The sequence below is a fragment of the Amblyomma americanum genome, chromosome 8 (assembly GCF_052857255.1).
Source record: "Amblyomma americanum isolate KBUSLIRL-KWMA chromosome 8, ASM5285725v1, whole genome shotgun sequence".
NCBI lineage: Eukaryota > Metazoa > Arthropoda > Arachnida > Ixodida > Ixodidae > Amblyomma > Amblyomma americanum.
The window spans coordinates 58,022,165-58,039,520 of NC_135504.1; the positions used below are offsets into that span (position 1 = coordinate 58,022,165).

At 45.1% G+C, this 17,356-nt stretch overlaps 1 long non-coding RNA gene across 7 annotated transcripts; it reads left to right on the plus strand.

Moving 5' to 3' along the window:
- The first annotated feature begins 668 nt into the window (after positions 1–668).
- Positions 669–15,688, plus strand: LOC144101724 (uncharacterized). 7 transcript variants are annotated; one of them, XR_013308043.1, is made up of 5 exons: positions 4,835–4,980; positions 6,205–6,413; positions 9,509–9,575; positions 11,608–11,859; positions 13,831–15,688. It is a non-coding gene; the product is annotated as an uncharacterized LOC144101724 (long non-coding RNA). The 7 variants fall into 7 exon arrangements; XR_013308044.1 differs by having other exon boundaries at positions 4,838–4,980; positions 11,608–11,812; XR_013308046.1 differs by having other exon boundaries at positions 4,838–4,980; positions 11,608–11,799.
- Positions 15,689–17,356: the final 1,668 nt, after the last annotated feature.

Below are 17,356 nucleotides of genomic sequence, written 5' to 3' on the forward strand. Positions count from 1 at the left end.
TTCTTCTTTAGATATTAACCATGCAGCCTCCGCAATAACTAAGTGGTTATGGTGCTCGGCGGCTGACCCGAAAGATGCGGGTTAGGTCCTGGCAGCGGCGGTTGAATTTCGGTGGAGGCTTAATTCTAGAGGCCGGTGTACAGTGCGATGTCGGTGCCCGTCAAAGAAGCACAAAAGGTTGAAATTTCCGGAGCCCTTCACTAGGGTGTACATCATATCCTGAGTCGCTTTGGCACGTTTAAACCCCTCTAAGTTATAAAATATTCCTCATGTGACTTTCAAATATTCTCTTCATTCATTAGTCTTGTTTTTAAGAGCATTTAATGTTAGCCACGCCATCTTTCGGTAAAAACCGGCAAAATTTGTGCAGCCATCAAGCCGCCCGAGGTGAAGACCAACCTGGGGGTATTCCTGTGGCTCTCCGCGGCCATGATGGCCCTGATCGTGGTGTTCCTCTCCTTCGGCTGCTGCCTCTATCTGCTGGCGCAGAGGGCAGAAAACGAGCAGAACGCCATAGCGCAGATGTTCGACGTCAGCGAGGACTTCTCCATCAAGGGCAGCTCTTGACAGCGTTTGCCGCAGACTATAGCTCACTTCCCGTTTCGTGATACCCGTATATTCATCGCGTCTGTTTTTATACTCTTCATATCCTACCAGGAACTTTCATTTAATTCATGCCGCGAGCTCGCTGGAATGCGTTTTGCGTTCGCAATTGTTTGACGGCGTGATTGCATCCCACGTGTAACCCTTGTTGCGGATATTGTATAGACAAAGGTGCGTTTGCCTTTCTTAACGCGGTTATTCCTTTGGTTGCTGGTTGTTACACGGTTAACATGCGCTTGCCAACCTATATTTATTACTGTCTAGCTGTATAATCTCGCTGTTTTAAATCATTAAAAGCCCAATGAATTTGTTGCGCTATGAGTGCGTTGTTTTTTTTTCATATGTATTGTGTACCTGCGTGTGGCTAGTTGTGGGCCAGAGTCCTGGCGTACTTTGCTGTGTAGAAAAGAGCCGTATGAGGCGAGCCGTGAAAGAAGGCGCTTTCGCACATGGTTACTTTTATATGCATGTACTGCGTGGCCTTCTTGCACTTGTATTTCGATCAGAGAGCCAGATCACGTGACAGCGTTCGTGTCCTTCACAACAGACTGCCTTTACGGCTTTTTATTAATTGGCTATAAACTGAGCTTCGAACCTCTCACGTGGATGATCTCGCTGAAAGTTGGATGAAACTTTCATACGATGGCACACGCCATTTCCAGTAGGAGTCCACGCTTACTGTATGCATTTGTTGTAAGGAATGTGGTAGGTACACTTTTATTATATCTGCCCCTCCTAGCCACCGAGGAAGCGTCAATGACTCGAGGTTTCGAAGTAGCGTCAACAGAAACAATGGACAGAGATAGACGCACGAGATTCGCTACACTTTCAGGTGCAATATTTAAATCCGAAGCTCTTGTTTTTCTTGCTTGAGATGCATTTTCTTCTCGTCATACCAGTGAGCGAGCAATAACACCACCCGTCATGGGAACTATGTTTTATTTCATTAAACCATAGATCTAATTGCAGGTATCCTCCTGTTCATATCTACGCGCGACGTTTGTAGTGCATTGAAGCTACATGGTCCATTGCTACCTAGCCATGCTTCCTTTTTTATGATTTGCTATCACGAACTATTAGACAACTTTAGCATACCGTGTACTATGTTACCGTTGCCGAAGGACCAGGAGCCCGCCCACCGCCGGTGAGCAAGCTATTATTGGTCCCGATGCTGCAGGCGCGCGCAGCGGCCGATTACCTCCCAAGCAGCACAGGTCATCGGCCCAATATTGCGCCAGGATGGTCCCATCCTGGCCCTTTGTAGGGCCGGCCTTTGCCAATACGGTTCCAATGTTGGGCCAATCACTTGTGCTGCTTGGGCTGGCGCCATCTGGCGCTGTCAAGGCAATTTGCGCATGCGCATTGGCTGCGCGCGGTCTGCCTGTACTACGCTTCTGGTAACGCTAACACGGTAGGCTAAAGCTCTCTACTAACGCGATAGCGTAAAGCGTCCCCTGTCACAGACAAGTCGTCGTCATCAGCGTCATTGGCCGCGAGCGACAAGTACCGACAGAAGCAAGGAAATAACATGGAGCTGAGAATATAATTATGTGTACTTGGGTTTGTGTGGAATTCAAACCCAGGAACTTGGCACTGATAGACGAGCACGCTAAATATTGGCCGCGAAGGCTCGTTGGTTCAAACTAAACAAAGGTGGAGCTATTGAATGCGTTGTGGTCTTTTACTTCGATAAGTGTCTTAGAGGTATGTATTGATGCGTACATCAGCGATTATGGGTATGCTAATTTGGAATTAGGTAAGTGAGCAGGCTATGCAGACAGGACCGAAGGGCACTCTCTCATTTTACTATTCTTGTTACCTTAATTTTTTTCTCAAGAAAAAAATGTACTGACAATTAAACTTTTCCGTGTTCTGGGAATATCCTTAAACAACTTGTGACCATTTTATGCCATAGGGTGCATTTTGTAAGCATGTCACGAGAAATCAACAATAGGCGCTAATTGAAAAAAATACACCGGTTCAGTGACATTTGCGTACTGCAGCCCGTGCTTCCTTTTACTTGGACGAGCAGCGTCTCACATCGTGCAGAGAGTTGCGAAGCAGTTAATAATGCACTGGTGATGCTTCCATTTCGCACAAATAAAGAAATCGCTAACATCTATGTCGTGGCATCTAGAAGTGCTACCATGCTACCGTTTTCTATTTGTGCTGGCCATTGTCCTATGTGCGGTAAGCAGCATTATAACCCCGCACTGAGACCCGCCCGTCTTCGGCAGCTTTTTTCTCTCTCAATGTTCTCACCGCCACTACTACGGAGAAATCCTGTCATATGCCGTCAGCGCCCCCCCCCCCCCCCCCCAAATCAACACCCTCAATAAATGGGGTTACATAATGCGGCAATTTCTGGCTGAAACACAACTAAGACTTCATTTTCCTTGCTGTCATAACTCCAGTGCTGTCCTGTTTGCAGAGCAGTATCGCTTGTGCTCCACAATTAAATCAAGACCCTCCATGAATGGCACTGTATAATGCGAATATTTCTTGCTGAAGCACATTTAACACATCCTTTTTCTGTCACAACTACGGCGCTGTCCTATTGGCGTAGCACTATCGCTTGTGCTCCACAACTAAATCAACACCCTCTATAAATGACATTGTATAATGCGATAATTGCTGGCTGAAACCCATCTAAGACTTTCTTTCCCTTGCTGTCATTACTCAAGCGCTATCCTACTGGCACAGCACTATCGCTTGTGCTCCACGAATTAATCGACACCCCCTATCAATGGCATTGATAATACGATAATTGCTAGCTGTAGCACATCTAAGACTTCGTTTTCCCTTGCTGTCATAACTTCAGCGCTGTCCTGTTTGCACAGCACTATCGCTTGAGCTCCACAACTAAATCAGCACCCTCTATAAATGACATTGTATAATGCGATAAATGCTGGCTGAAGTCCAAGACTTTCTTTCTCTTGCTGTCATAACTACAGCGCCGTCATATTGACATTGCACTATCGCTTGTGCCCCACAACTAAACACCGTCTATAAATGTCGTTGCATAATGTGACAGTTGCTGGCTGAAACACATCTAAGATTTCCTTTTCCTTGCTGTCATAACTCCAGCGCTGTCCTATTGGCACAGCATTTTCACTTGTACTCCACAACTAAATCAACACTCTCTATAAATAGCATTGTATATTGTGACAATTGCTGGCTGAAACACATGTAAGACTTCCTTCCTCTTGCTGTTAGAACTCCAGCGCTCTCCTATTGGCCCAACACTATAGCTTTTGCTGTCCAGTGTTCCGTCTTAGTTGCCGTACCATTTTGCTGTAGTCGCACCTACTCCATACAAAATATCTTCTTTCTTTCCCGTAACTGCCAATTGCTTTTCTTTTAATCTGAGCAGCACCGACGAAATTGCTGCGAGAAATTTGCTCCCAAATGTTCCAGATGTAACCTTCGCCTCATCAGCAGCATCAGCTTCGTGAGCAGATTTGTAGTCCGAATTGCCGTCGATATCGCCATAACTGCTCTTATCGTTATCGTCTGCATACACCACATTTACTCTATGCAGTGTCTCTAGGTACATCAGGAAACCTAAAGAAATAGTCTGTTAGCTAATATAACGTGACATCTTCATGATGAATGGTAATTCAGGTAACAGAAGGAGGGCCTCTGAGCGATTCCTTATAGCATGTTGACGCCCAAACGCGACATACCGTTCCCAACATTCTTTCTCCCATTGTTACGACGACAGCGTTGTTTACAAAAGACAGCTGCTGTATACATACGATTTAACAGAAAAAAGTTTTCTTTTTTTCAGGAATTCAAATGACCGTAGTTGTGCGATCACGATGAAAGCAAAAGCGAGCGGGAAACAGTCCGTATTTCTTCTGTGCAAGCAGCGCTCCACAGAAAATTCGTGTATGCAGCATGAGATGACATCTCGCTATTATGTGGCTGCCGTAGAAACCTTAAACAAGTATTATAAACTGGTTGAATGATGCAGGAGCTCACGAACTCTCTTCGAGAATTCGCGACACGCAACCTCAGGAGGTTAAGTATGGAAAAAGCAACGGTCTGAATGTTTTATTCTTTTGCGGTCATGTTTATTACCCATTTCCACTGCGCATTGCAACTCCAGGTCATCGTTCAGCACGTGTTTCCTGAGTGCAATAAAACTTTTGCACACAGAGAAACAGAGGACTCGTTTCTTTTTTGTCGCCGGAAGTGCTGTCAGTTCAGTGGCATTCAGACACGCATGCACAGGCGCACAGCTGTTCTGTCCACAGAACGCCGTGCACTACGAGCCAGGCGACATCATTTTTCGCGCTCAGAGCAATATTACCCTGCGCCATAACTGAAAGCAGAGAGAACACTACGAAAAAAGAAAGCAGCACGTCATCCTTGGTGAGCCAGGCCTTTGATTTGTGATCGTATGCAGGATTCAATCTTTTAAGGATCGGACGCCACGGTTTTGACTCGACAGTTGAGGTCATCGTCACCATACAGTCTCTAAGGTGACAGCAGCGCTACGTTCTTCACATTCGCGGGAAGTTCACTACCTACTAGTTAATGTGAGTCTCCTTTTTTTTTCGTCTTCACCAACACAGGTCTCTGGCAAAAAATACAATCTTTTACCCTCAGTTTGCGTCGAGTGTTCAGCGCTACATGGTTCGCGACATGACACACCATTGCCGCACATTACTACCCCTGCCACTTAACATCATCATCAGCAGCAGCGGCAGTAGCATCTCCCATACCTCTCCAATTATCCCTCTTATTTGCCAGCGGCTCCCACCCTATGCCTGCAAATTTCTTAATCTCATAAGCCCACATATCTTTCTGCCACCTCCGCCTACGCTTGCCTTCTCTTGGAATCCACTCCATTACCTTTAAGGACCAGCGATTATCTTGCTTTCACATTACATGCCCAGCCCAAGCCCATTTCTTTCTCTTGATTTCGACTAGGGTGTCATTAACCCGTGTTTGTTACCTCACCCACTCTGCCCGCTTCCGGTCTCTTAATGTAACATCTATCATTTTCCTTTCCATGGCTCGCTCTGTTGTCCTTAAGTTACACCCTTTTCGTTAGCCTCCATGTTTCTGCCCTGTTGATGAGTACCGATAAGATACAGTTCTAAACTTTTTTCTTGGGTGATATTGCTAAACTGCAATTCATGATGTGAGAGAACCTCCTATATGCGCTGCACCCTATTGTTACTCTTCTGGTTACTTCCCCCTCATGATCTGGATCAGCGGCCACTACCTGCCCTAAGTATACGTATTCCCTTAACACTTCCCAGCACCTCGCTAGCATTCCTGAACTGCTGTTGCCTTGCGAGACTGTTCAACATTGCTTTGGCTATCTGCATTTTAATTTTTAGGCGCACCTTTGTGCTCTGCCTGTCTAATTCAATAATCATGCTCTGCAGTTCATCTCCTGAGCGACTTAGCTTGAGTGGCTGAAATCGCAAGGATACATTCGGTTCTGCATTCCTCTGCAATCTTAACACGGCTGCCATCGTAAAAATTGGGGTATAAGCTTGGAAAAAAAACACTTGCTACAGACCCAACGTTCTGGTTTTAAGTTCAGGTGTGCCTCGGGATTTATTCGTATTTTCTCTCACCCAGCCTAGCTGACAGTTCTTTCGGACGGGGTGTTTGTGCATGTGCACTTCGGCCTTCAAGCGGATGCCGCATCCGCCACAGCTGCGGTGTCCTGGCTTTGGGGCTGTTGTCACTTTGCAGGAGCGAACCGGCGCCAAGCTCGCTCAATTTTTTTTCCGCAAAACGTGACTGAGCATCTAGCTACGCTCAAATCATCGCTCCAGCAACTAAAGGTGAGTACACAACTGTAGAAATCGATAGGTACAATGCTCGCACAGTAGTGTGTACAGAAGCCGGCGACGTGGACATCGGGCTTTTTGTATTCACGCAATTCCGGATTTATTTACGGTGGAGAACAGATGTAGATGTTTTGGAAATACATACAGTGCACCTCTAGTTAGTGCGTGTGCGACTCACGTCCGCTCAAAGAGAGAAATGAAGTGAACGCAGGTTCATTGAAAGTACATTCTGAAATTTCCGTGGACCATGTAGTTTAGACGTTTAGAATTTCAGATCTCTTTTCTCTTGCTTATCCATACCTTGTCCAAAAAGAGCATTTAGAAAACCAGGGCAGTATTTTTATTGTTTGTTTGAATCATATTAGGACACGTTCGGGCTTCGCCCTTGCTAACATGTAATTACTTTAAAGCAGACTACAGGACTGATTGCACAATTCGATCACACGAAACTGGTCTGGTGTGTGTGTGTGTGTGTGTGTGTGTGTGTGTGTGTGTGTGTGTGTGTGTGTGTGTGTGTGTGTGTGTGTGTGTGTGTGTGTGTGTGTGTGTGTGTGTGTGTGTGTGTGTGTGTGTGTGTGTGTGTGTGTGTGTGTGTGTGTGTGTGTGTGTGTGTGTGTGTGTGTGTGTGTGTGTGTGTGTGTGTGTGTGTGTGTGTGTGTGTGTGTGTGTGTGTGTGTGTGTGTGTGTGTGTGTGTGTGTGTGTGTGTGTGTGTGTGTGTGTGTGTGTGTGTGTGTGTGTGTGTGTGTGTGTGTGTGTGTGTGTGTGTGTGTGTGTGTGTGTGTGTGTGTGTGTGTGTGTGTGTGTGTGTGTGTGTGTGTGTGTGTGTGTGTGTGTGTGTGTGTGTGTGTGTGTGTGTGTGTGTGTGTGTGTGTGTGTGTGTGTGTGTGTGTGTGTGTGTGTGTGTGTGTGTGTGTGTGTGTGTGTGTGTGTGTGTGTGTGTGTGTGTGTGTGTGTGTGTGTGTGTGTGTGTGTGTGTGTGTGTGTGTGTGTGTGTGTGTGTGTGTGTGTGTGTGTGTGTGTGTGTGTGTGTGTGTGTGTGTGTGTGTGTGTGTGTGTGTGTGTGTGTGTGTGTGTGTGTGTGTGTGTGTGTGTGTGTGTGTGTGTGTGTGTGTGTGTGTGTGTGTGTGTGTGTGTGTGTGTGTGTGTGTGTGTGTGTGTGTGTGTGTGTGTGTGTGTGTGTGTGTGTGTGTGTGTGTGTGTGTGTGTGTGTGTGTGTGTGTGTGTGTGTGTGTGTGTGTGTGTGTGTGTGTGTGTGTGTGTGTGTGTGTGTGTGTGTGTGTGTGTGTGTGTGTGTGTGTGTGTGTGTGTGTGTGTGTGTGTGTGTGTGTGTGTGTGTGTGTGTGTGTGTGTGTGTGTGTGTGTGTGTGTGTGTGTGTGTGTGTGTGTGTGTGTGTGTGTGTGTGTGTGTGTGTGTGTGTGTGTGTGTGTGTGTGTGTGCGTGCGCGCGAGCGCGCGCGAGCATATGTCGCCAAACTTAATATCATGGTTGCTGCACCTGGCTCGGTTATAAAATATTAGCTCAAGGTACCGACGGCCGGCTGGGCCGGCTGGTGTACCTTCTTCAATACAGAGGATTAGGCCGTTATGTTTTCTTTAACCTACGCCGTGAGTGCTGATAGTTTCGCACCACTGACCCATCGCTTCTCCTAATGTTTTTTTACTCGCGATAGTACCATTGTGTTACTCGAGGAAATTATCGGTTATCTGTCATCCACGGTATGTCTCGTTTACAAGCCTATTTTAATTTTTTTTTCGAGCAGGACCGCATTACTGAAGTTTATTCTCAATTCCACTCTCTTGCATTCCCCTTCCTTAAATTGGTCTATTGCACTTGGTTCAAGAACTTGCGATGCATTTCTTTTTTTGTGTGTGTGCTGACTCAGCGCAGCCGAACAAAAAGTAATTCGTAAAAAATGTATTAAACCCCACTTTATTATATTTTAACGTTAGTGCTTTAAGAGCCTCGTTCTCTAGAAAGTCCGGTGCCGACATTGTCGGCGGTGTCGGCGTTGGGAGCGAAAAATCGCGAACATAACTCTGGCAGGTGGGCCACCTAGGTCACGTGACCTTTCGGCGTCATCACAATCTGCCCACCGGATTGTGAGCAAACTGCTCACCGTGGCAGCTAGCAGTTATATTAGTGACTGGTCGCTCGGGAAGAGTGACCTGGGTCGCACGAGGCCCACCACTGGAAGCACCTGCCACCCCAGGGCAACGGCACATCGCTTAACCGCTGCACCACTGCGCCAGGAAGGGCATGAAGACTCCTTGGGATTTATGAATGTAGAGAGTAACCTCCTCCATATATGGTAATTAGCCTATTAAGGCCATTGCGTCCTACCATTAAGGCTTAGCTTAAATGTCCCCTCCAATTTTATTTTCAATGCATTTATACGCTCACAAACACTGACCAAGAGTCTTGTCACTGTAGGTAGGTACGGTGACAACAGCTGAACTCTGATTTATATTAGTCATAATTTAAACATAAAAACATCTTAATTTTGCAGGTCAGTACTCATGCACCAGGATTCATTGTTAATTTACCTAAAAGGGCTAAGTCTTGAATCACAATTAAGTGGTGGCTTATCTATTTCGTTTCTCTACGCATGCTGAATTTTTTTCAAGTTTTATTCTTTGAATACCTGTTGCAAAAGAGGTGTAAAAATAAGCAGATATATGTGTACGCACGTTAAAAACATTGTTAGTAGATAATATTACTCAGTCGAGGTATGGCATACTATAGGTGATCTGCACTTTAGAAGTCATTTGAAATACCTAGGCGTGACTTGACTGTTCTCAGTTTTTTTTTTACATTCCCAGTACATGCATACGTTTTTGTTCGACATGCGAGGCGATATAACGTTAGCTTGTTGGACGCTGTTATGTTATCTGCAAAGGTTATTCATCGATTCGTGAGTAATTCTACACCTATAGCAACTTAAGGAAAATGCAAATGAAACTGAATCTTTCCTGTTATGATAGCCAACCTGCGTATAAGATTCGATAATGAAGCAATGCTTGTAATCTTTCTGACTCTGCTCCAGTAGCTGTGCTATCATGGTTAAAGAATGGTTTGTTTTTCTTCTAGTACATGTTCACCAGTCGTGCGCCCTAAATGGCCCGTGCAGTACAAGTAGCCATATTGGACTTCGTACGTGAGTAGATGATTTTTTGTAATACTCCTCTTTGTACAACATTTAAAATGCGAAAAAAATATTTACTAAACTTGTGCTATGCTTCGTAAGTCGCAGAACTAAGCCAGAGCAAGAGAAAAATTATCAGTTTATGAAAATCTAGCGCTTTCTCCCGGCCTTAATGCCTTCCTTTCCAATACGATCCACGCGCCAAACCAGTGCAGGACTGCAATCGCACCTTTCCTTTACCAACTTTTAACCCGTGCATAAATGAGCACTCCGATATGTGCTTTGAGGCGGTTGGAGCGTTTTACACCTGCGCAGTCCACCAGATGGCAACGAAGGCCGGACGACAAGCGAGGCAAGGGCTGCATGAAAATGATGGTCGCCTTATCGCCGATGGTCTATGCTTGGTCACGTGTTCACTATTGCACGCCACCCATAGCAGATAACGGCATAGGTAACGCGATACGCGCGTAGGACATTGTCACGTTATTGCGAACGGACGTATGCACGGCTCCGTTCGCTCAAAGGTACAGTCCCACAGGACGGACAGATTTATGGACATGTGGAGCAGGCCCTTTGAAACATAATAATGGCACGTGCCATTTTATATTTCAGTACTAATCTGCCAAACTGAAAGGTTTGACAGCATTCGTTTAAGCTGCGTGGCCTAGCGGCCAATATGTCAAACGTTACGAGAGGGGTTGACATCACAAGTAAAAATGCATGGTCATGACGTGGTATTGACCAATGCCTACTTGGCGCAGTGCATCTGCGCTGCGTGTTACGCCGCTCAAGAAAGCAGTTGAAATTAGAGTCGGAATCCTTTTAGAAACAAAAAAATGTCGTCTTTGTTTTAACCAAGAATTGAGAACACATATATCAATTACCGTTTCCCTGGTTTTTGTTACCTTTAGTTTGTGTTTCGTGAGGCTTATTAGCCAAAAATGTTAAAAACCTGTCGGATTAGCCGGGTGTTTAAACCGGAAGTTGGGTTACTGCAGCGTTGGGAGAACGGAATTACGAAGCATGCACTGATCGTTATCGCCGTACAATCTAGATACAGGTCTCGCTTTAAAACTGTAACAGGGTGGAGCAGCGTCTGCGATTAGCTTTACACCTTCCATTGATCGCATGGGGCCACAAATTGGGGTGACAGTTCAAACTGTTTTATCGCTTATAAGATATTACTCACGGGTCACGTTGTTTAACTTGCAGTAAAGCCGGGGCTCTTCACACTTGTTGAACGAACCACCATCAAAAGCTCCCCAAGAAGCACTCAGCGATATGCTTCACGTGCACAACATATCTGCCAAATTTGTTTTTGTTTTTTTAGGCAAGGAAGTGACACACTATCTGCCTCACATCACGATGGACACCTGAACCGCGCCTTAAGGGAAGGGATAGAGACAATGGGAGAAGAAAGGAAGAAAGAGATGTCGTATGGAGGGCTTCGAAATGATCTGCACCGCCTGGGGATCTTTAACGTGCACCGATCGCCCAGCACACGTGCGCCTATTGTGTTTCGCTTTCATCGAAACGGGGCCGCCGAGGCCGGGTTTGAGACCCGGAACTCCGGCTCTGTAGCCGCGTGCCCAGCATGTCTGTCAGTCGCAATGCTTTTATAGCATTTACAGCCTTGCACATGATAATATCGAACAAGATTTGTCGACAAAGTCTTCCCACGCCTTCCATAGCAAGCATTAGGTGCCACTTAATAAATTTTACGGCTAAAGCCGCTCGCAAATTCACTTTTAAACAGGAAAATCTTTTCTTTCTCCTCGACGCTAGGGGTCAGAGTAGTGATTACACGGTAGTTTACTTCCTATTTTACTCGGCACTCTTTCACATCCAACCTTTTGCAGGTTTTACTCTCTTACCAATTTAGCGTCCCGCTAAGAATATTACAAGTTCAAAAGCGGGTCGTTTAGTAACAAGTGAACATCTGCAACAACTGCGGTTCACATTTCCATCATGTGCAAAGTCTTGTGCTTGTATGCAATCAACCTTTCGCGCTGTTCTTTCCAGTTATTGTACACGTTCTACGCAGGAGGAGCACGTGACAGAGTGCGTCCAATGGGCGGTACTCCGGAGCAACGTCAACTCCTTGGCACCCTGTCTATAGTCCATTTGGTTTGGACGCTGTTGTGGCACATTGTGTTGGCCCGTCGGCAGAGAAGTAGCAAAGACAACGTCCCTAAAAATACAAGCATGGCCGGTCAGCGCAAGAAATATTCAGAGAGTGAGACAATGACGTGCGTTTCTACCAACTTCGAAGATATTTCTGTGCGGTGGAAGAAACGTAAGAGTTGATGAGCAGATGTGTTCCTCTTTGCAAGGAATTTCTTTAATACAGCGGAGTGTTGCCAAGACGTTTCCTGCTAGGAAGCACACAGAACTGCGGTAGTTGTTGATACCTATGTTCTGAATGATGCAATCTACGCGTTCAGTTTGAATTCATTTATTCATGTTGTGTATAGGGGTAGTGTTCACACATCCGTATATTGTTTTGATATGAAATAAGTTTTTGATCCCGCTTGAGAAAACTTTGACACTGCCAAAAAATGCATTCCTCTTGACGATAAGTTGAAAAGTTTGCCAGCGATTATACTTCTCCTAGCTTTTGCTCACTCCTGTTTAGATAACAATATCACATGATTTCTTGGGCTTAAGTACTTTTCCCAGCGAAATTCACTTTCTACTGAAATTAAAGACATGTAAGTAAAATAGCTGCTTGACTTTCTACTGAAATTAAAGACATGTAAGTAAAATAGCTGATCGAAGAAAAGAGACGCTCATTCGGGGCCTCACAATTTCTAGCCGGGTTATTTTATTCACTCATTCAATTCAAGAAACTATAACCCCCGAGATGATATAGCAGAAGGGGAAGGTACAATGCAAGAACATAAAACACAGCAACAGAAGTTAGGGACAATGATGGTGAAACACAAACAAAAATTAGTTCAGTGAGAGAGAAGAATTGGTACCTGGTAGTGAATTCTGAAATTCAGTTATTTGAACGAAGCAACTGTATTTGAAAGCGTTTGTGCATGAAAAATATCTGCGGTTAAGAGCATGATGCCTCCTTGTTACTGGAGAGGCGACAGGAAGAATAAACGCTGCTGTGAAAAAAATTCCAAGAGCTGCCGTTCCACTGTTCTGCGAGAGATGTTAGGTTAAGGGAAGACATGGCTAACTGCGGAAAGGACGGACAGTCATAACGGGGGTAGATGACTTTCCTTTGCACGGCTTCAGCTGTGGCTATTTCGTACTCCTTGTAAGGATTTCAGATGACACCACTGTCAATTATACGTCGGATAATTGTTTTATATCATAAGAATATAGTGGCGGGCGGAGAATTAGCCTCCTTTGAACGGCGAAGAGAGCACGGTGAAGTGCTGCTATTCCTTTTACGTGATGAGATTGACATATTTTCGTGATAATTTATTATATAGTGAAACATGGGGTGCTTTCGACCAAGATGAACATAAGAATAGCTGAAGTTGTGAGATCTACGCCCTTCGTGAAAGATTGGAGAAGTTCAGTTTAGTTTCTTTATTTAACTACAGTCCTTAAAAATGAGATCTTGGTAGTCGAACATTAGAGCGTTTTGCTTTATTCTGAAATCAGTTTCGCCATTTCTGGGGTTCAGCCGCCGCGGTGGCTGAGTGGTTATGGCTCTCGACTGCTGGCCCGAAAGACGCGGGTTCGATCCCGGCCGCGGCGGTCGAATTTCGATGAAGGCGAAATTCTAGAGGCCCGTGTACTGTGCGATGTCAGTGCACGTTAAAGAACCCCAGATGGTCGAAATTTCCGCAGTCCTTCACTACGGCGTCTGAGTCGCTTTGGGACGTTAAACCCCCATAAACTATAAACCAAACCATTTCTGGGGTTAATGCAAGATGCAGATCAAGAATAAATGGATTAGTGCAGGAAACCATCCCAATAATTTTCTGATCGGTAATGAAACGAGACTCAACAGGGTGTGGTAACAAAACGCACCCCGGAAGCTTGATGCGGTTGACATCTGCACTGAGAGATGTGTGTGGGATGCGCCATGCCAGGATCCTTAGGTTGCAAGAAGACGTGAAAAAGACGGAGGCCAGAAGGCGATAAGACAAAGCCGGAAAATGGCTCTGTACTAGAGAGGATGAATAACAGTCGGCGAAGTTACAGCAGAAACAAATTAACCTAGGAGTGGAGATTTTGAACCCTTCTAGAATATGCTTGACATGACTTTGACAGAAATTTTTTCTCTCTCTCCTCTTTCCAGCTCCCATTTTGCCGCTCCATCGAAAGATCAAGAGCATATTTATGTTTAACAGTACAAGGTGGCTTACACAATTTCGATTCCCTTGTGTGATCTCATATGGCGATTGAAAATAGCCGTGAGCGGCGGGGAAAATTGAAAAAAAGCATCGGGTATTCGTGCAGCAGGCCTCGTTTCCCTGTAGACCCGCTATGCAGGTTGTTGACTCCGAATATTACCACTGGGTCCTTGGATGTTGCATTTACCTACCCATTTATTATGCCTTTATATTGCAGTGAGACACATGCCTGCCAATTCCTACAACTGCCAGCAGTGCACCTACGTAACCTACTTTTTCCTGCTATATGCTACCAAACTATCAAACAAAGCATTTAGTGTGTCTAACTTTCTGCAATAAGCCTTGCAGTGGTGGCGAAAATTTCAAAAAGCATGGTGTGTTCCTGCCGCAAACCCCGTTTCTGTAGACCTTCGATGCATGTTTTGGTGCATGTTTTGGTCAGAACTGAGTTTATTGTTGTCGTAATTGCCTGCCTGATTGATTGTGCCTTTGTAGGGAGATGGGACACACGGGTCTCACTTGCTTAATGTGTCGGCAAAAGGGAATTGGTTAACCTACATATATTTTTGTTGCTGGACACTACCTACCTGTGAAACAAACGATTTAGCGTACTTTTAGCTTTCTCTAATAGGCGTCTTTAGTGTTGTGTGTGTATTGACAAGCAGGGATGTACAGTTTGACAAAGCCAAGTTTTTTGGGAAAATAAATTGCGCAAAATTGTTGAGCTTTTCATGCTCCCCTATCAGTCAACTGCCCCGTCATGCTTCTGAGAGACATTTCCAGTTCTAAAGCAAGTTGTCTTATACATCCAATTTGAGGTATTTTTTCAGTCTTTGGTACAACTATGCGCCATTCTCTAAAAGAATCAATCGTCGAAACGTTTTAAAAGTGTTTCTTTTTAATTTCTAGAGTCAAACCGAGGGCAATTTTTCTTTTTCTATGCACCTGAGACATGCCTAAAATATATTATGCATGCATCTGCGACATACTTACTTACTTACATACTTACATACTTAAAGCGTATCATTTCACTTGTGCAGAGTAGGAGTTAGCTGTTAGCCCTAAAAATATGCATGTGAATAAATCACTGGTCCGCTAGTGCAGTTTCGAAGAGAATGGAGACCACTTCGTCAAAAGGGAATAAAAAGTGTATTTCCGGTGATGGAGAAGTTTTTAACGGTTCGATAGGAATGTTTATTACTGCCATCAAGAAGTTGCCGATCACAGCTCAGAGTTCTGTTTTTACGCTCATAGTAATCAGTTTAAGATTATCTGTAGAAACTTGTTTACGCTTATGTAAGGGCTCAGTGAGGAACATCTAGGAGTTTACTTCCTCTCGAATCTATGTTTCAGCGTTTTCTTCTTTTTCAAGAGCATTTATTTGACTCGCTGCAGTCTGATAGCCATTGAAAAATAGGTGAAGTTAGGATTTTCAAGCGTTTTCAGGTTGAATATTGGTTAACTAATCTACGCTGCGGGCTTTCCATGTTTTACCATTCGCATAGTTTCATTCATAGTTCCTGGCTCTGACCAAAGTCTTTCATCTAGCATCCACATATGCGCCACACAGTTCAGTACTCTCAAGAATATAGGTATACACCTTCTTTCACAATGATGTCGACAAGCTGATGTTCATGAGCTCAGATTATTTGCCAAATGCTTTCCACCTTAGGTGATTTTTCCTCTCTTGTGGTGTAGGGATAAACATGTTGATGATTGGTATTAGTGTGCTGCTGGCCATCTTGCAGCTTCGAAGCTGCTAAATGTCATTCCTAAAGGACTACTTCGAGAAAAGTGAGGTGTTTATTTACAATAAATAAAACAGAAAAGCGATACAAACAAGAAAAACTATTTACAGTAAATAAAACAGAAAAGCGATACAAACAAGAAAAACTATTTACAGTAGATTGGACCGTAGAACAATCTGATGAAGCAGCCAAAGGTCCCGGCAAAACCGCTCTTTTTATTACCGGTGTCCCAGGCAGCGGTGGGGCCAGTAACCAATTGGGTAAGTTTACGCACACGTAGCCAGTCAAAGTGTGATACGAAAAAAAACGTCCTCCCAACCAATACAGTACGAGTAATTTCACTCGCCAGCTTAGAGATCTGCAATTTTCGTTGCAAACATAGTACAAACAGCTTCGAAACAGCTTGTCTTCGAGGCAAACCTGTTCCTGGCACTTGAGGTACCATACATAACTCACAAATCTTTGGCGCCTGTGTCATGCAGAGTAAACGCAGGGACGCGCACACTTGAACCAAGCATAACTCTCGCGTATGCACTACATGTGCACCTCAGTTCTCATTAACTCATGCTGATGACCAGTCATTAGTTATGTCGGGAGCTAGCGAGGAAGCTCACTGCTCTCTTCACAGACGCACTGCAAGAGAGACCCTCGGCTTCGAGCAGCGCCTCCGCGGGCTTGGGACAAAGGGTACTACGGGGGCCGAGGTTGACCCGTAACTTCTCTACTGCGTCCAAGCTCTAGTGCGCCCACGGGGACGTGGACAACGGTTAGCCCCTTCCCGGTTTCGTGGAACCCTCAGCTATTCGGCGTTCTCCGACACCGCCAAGCGAATCCACTTATTCATGAGCTCAAAACAAGCTGTAGCTCACTCTTTCCCTCTCCTGTCATGCAGGCAGTAAAGAGGTCGAATGGGTGTCTTATACCGCGAACATAGACGAAATAGACACCCACAACTTCACTTCTCTGTTCTTACTTTCATACACATGTCACAGTCACCCTCGAGAGCATCGTTGAAAACACGCCCCAAGAGCGTAACTCCCCGTGTTGCCTTACCACTTCCAGAACCTCACTCTTCATCGTAGCCTGCTGTTTCCTTGCGAGGTTGTACAGCGGCTCCTCGGTTTTGCCCATATCTCTTTTCACGTCCCTCGTTCTGCATTGCGTGTTTATATCCTGATTGATGCAGTGGCTTCCTCCCTTGAGTTAAGCAGCTGGGAAATATCTGGAAATGACAAGAATTCGGGTCCTCTACATCAACATTTTATATAAACACTTCCCACCCACCCGTCGATAGCTCCGGTGAATATCGAGGAAATAGCAGCTAGGAGTTTATGTCACCTTACCTAATACCTCTTTCTTTGTGTATTATACCACTTTTATTTGGATAACCTGTTGAAAAGATTGCGCTCAAACCGGAGCAGGATCGAAAATGGCGCAGTTAATGCGCTCATTCCAGGCCCACAGGCAATCTAATTAGGCCAACCTGATCTTTCGGTTGGCCACCGCCTATCAGTTGCTACAGGTTCTCGGTACTTTATTAGGCGGGCCTGGGGTTTCGAAGCATGGGGTCCGTCGTAGTCATCTGTTGCTGAACCGGGCGGCGTAACGGCCTGCCGTCTGGCTCAACCACAGCCTCATTGCAACTAAATTGACCAGCCACAGTCGTCCGCCCTTTCCCCGGTCTAGGCCACTAGCAAAAACGACCAGAAGAATCCAAGACCAT